This window comes from Aegilops tauschii, chromosome 3 (genome assembly GCF_002575655.3).
Source record: "Aegilops tauschii subsp. strangulata cultivar AL8/78 chromosome 3, Aet v6.0, whole genome shotgun sequence".
NCBI classification, from domain to species: domain Eukaryota; kingdom Viridiplantae; phylum Streptophyta; class Magnoliopsida; order Poales; family Poaceae; genus Aegilops; species Aegilops tauschii.
In genome coordinates, this window is record NC_053037.3 from 472,156,474 (window position 1) to 472,159,426 (window position 2,953).

Below are 2,953 nucleotides of genomic sequence, written 5' to 3' on the forward strand. Positions count from 1 at the left end.
GCTTTCGGTCTACCAGGGTACGTGGACACACTCTCCCCCTCTCGTTGCTGTGCATCTCCTAGATAGATCTTGCATGAGCATAGGATTTTTTTTGAAATTGCATGCTATGTTTCCCTACAGTGGCATCCGAGCCAGGTCTATCCGTAGATGATATGCATAAGTAGAACACAAAGATTCTGAAGGAAATATGCCCTAGAGGCAATAATAAAGTTGTTATTTATATTTCCTTATATCATAATAAATGCTTATTATTCATGCTAGAATTGTATTAACCGAAAACTTAGTACATGTGTGAACAGATAGACAAAACAGAGTGTCCCTAGTATGCCTCTACTTGGCTAGCTTGTTAATCAAATATGGTTAAGTTTCCTGACCATAGACATGTGTTGTCATTTGATGAACGTGATCACATCATTAGAGAATGATGTGATGGACAAGACCCATCCGTTAGCTTAGCATTATGATTGTTTAGTTTTATTGCTATTGCTTTCTTCATGACTTATAGATATTCCTCTGACTATGAGATTATGCAACTCCCGAATACCGGAGGAACACCTTGTGTGCTATCAAACATCACAACGTAACTGGGTGATTATAAAGATGCTCTACAGGTGTCTCCGAAGGTGTTTGTTGGGTTGGCATAGATCAAGATTAGGATTTGTCACTCTATGTATCGGAGAGGTATCTCTGGGCCCTCTCGGTAATGCACATCACTATAAGCCTGGCAAGCAATGTGACTAATGAGTTAGTTGCGGGATGATGCATTACGGAACAAGTAAAGAGACTTGCTGGTAAGGAGATTGAACTAGGAATGATGACACCGACGATCAAATCTCGGGCAAGTAACATACTGATGACAAGGGAATGACGTATGTTGTTATGCGGTTTGACCGATAAAGATCTTCGTAGAATATGTAGGAACCAATATGAGCATCCAGGTTCCGCTATTGGTTATTCACCAGATATGTGTCTCGGTCATGTCTACATAGTTCTCGAACCCATAGGTTCCACACGCTTAACATTCGATGATGATTTGTATTATGAGTTGTGTGTTTTGGTGACCGAAGTTTGTTCGGAGTGTCGGATGAGATCACGAACATGACGAGGAGTCTCGAAATGGTCGAGAGGTAAAATTCATATATTGGAAGGTAGTATTCGTACATCGAAATGGTTCCGAGTGATTCGGTTATATTACCGGAGTACCGAGGGGTTACTGGACATGACGAGGAGTCTCGAAATGGTCGAGAGGTAAAATTGACGAGGAGTCTCGAAACGGTCAAGAGGTAAAATTCATATATTGGAAGGTAGTATTCAGACATCGAAATGGTTCCGAGTGATTTGGGTATATTACCGGAGTACCGAGGGGTTACCTGAACCGCCCGGGGGAAATATTGGGCCTTAGTGGAGAGAGAGCAGGGCCACAAGGGGTGGCCGCCCCCCATGGCAGTCCGAATTGGACTAGGGGGGTGGCGCCCCCTTTCCCTCTCCCTCTCCCTCTCCTTCCTTTTCCCTCCGATGGAGAAAGGAAAAGGGGGGCGAATCCTACTAGGACTAGGAGTCCCACTAGGACTCACCACCGTGGTGCGCCCCTCCTGGCCGCCTGCCTCCTCCTCCCCTCCTTTATATACGGGGGCGGGGGGCACCCCAAAGGCACATCAATTGTTCTCTTAGCCGTGTGCGGTGCCCTCCTCCATAGTTTACTCCTCCGGTCATAGCATCGTAGTGCTTAGGCGAAGCCCTGCACGGATCACATCACCATCACCGTCGCCACGCCGCCGTGCTGAAGGAACTCTCCCTTGACCCTCTGCTGGATCAAGAGTTCGAGGGACGTCATTGAGCTGAATGTGTGCTGAACACGGATGTGCCATACGTTCGGTACTTGGATCGGTTGGATCGTGAAGACGTTCGACTACATCAACCGCGTTAACCTAATGATACGTCTCCAACGTATCTATAATTTTTGATTGTTCCATGCTGTTATATTATCAATCCTGGATGTTTTATAATCATTTTATAGTCATTTTATATCATTTTTTGGTACTAACCTATTGACATAGTGCCAAGTGCCAGTTGCTGTTTGTCCATGTTTTTTACATCGCAGGAAATCAATATCAGACGGAGTCCAAATGCAACAAAACTTCACGATAATTTTTATGGACCAAAAGAAAGAAATTGGGCCCTGGTTGCACCTGGGGGAGTCCCAAGGAGAGGACAACCCACTAGGGCGCGCCAGGAGGCCCAGGCGGGCCCTGGTGAGTTGTGCCCACCTCGGGTGCCCCCCCGGACCGCCTCTTTGCTCTATAAATACCCCAAACTCACAGAACCCTAGGGGAGTCGATGAAATATTCATCCAGCCGCCGCAGAATCCAGAACCACCAGATCCAATCTAGACACCATCTCGGATGGGGTTCACCACCTCCATTGGTGCCTCTCCGATGATGCGTGAGTTGTTCTTTGTAGACCTTCGGGTCCGTAGTTAGTAACTAGATGGCTTCCTCTCTCTCGCTGAATTCTCAATACAATGGTCTCTTGGAGATCCATATGATGTAACTCTTTTGCGGTGTGTTTGTTGGGATCTGATGAAGTTCGAATTTATGATCAGTAATATCTTTTTATATCCATAAAAGTTATTTGTGTTTCTTTGATCTCTTCTATGCATGATCTCTTATAGCCTCGTATTTCTTCTCCAATATTTGGATTTTGTTAGGCCAACTTGATCTATTTATCTTGCAATGGGAAGAGGTGCCCGGTAGTGGGTTCGATCTTACGGTGCTTGATCCTAGTGACAGAAAGGGAACCGACACGTATGTATCGTTGCTACTAAGGATAAAAAGATGGGATCTATATCTACGCAATAGATAAACGGATCTTGTTTACATCATGTCATCGTTCTTATTGCATTACTCTGTTTTTCCATGAACTTAATACACTAGATGCATGCTGGATAGCGATC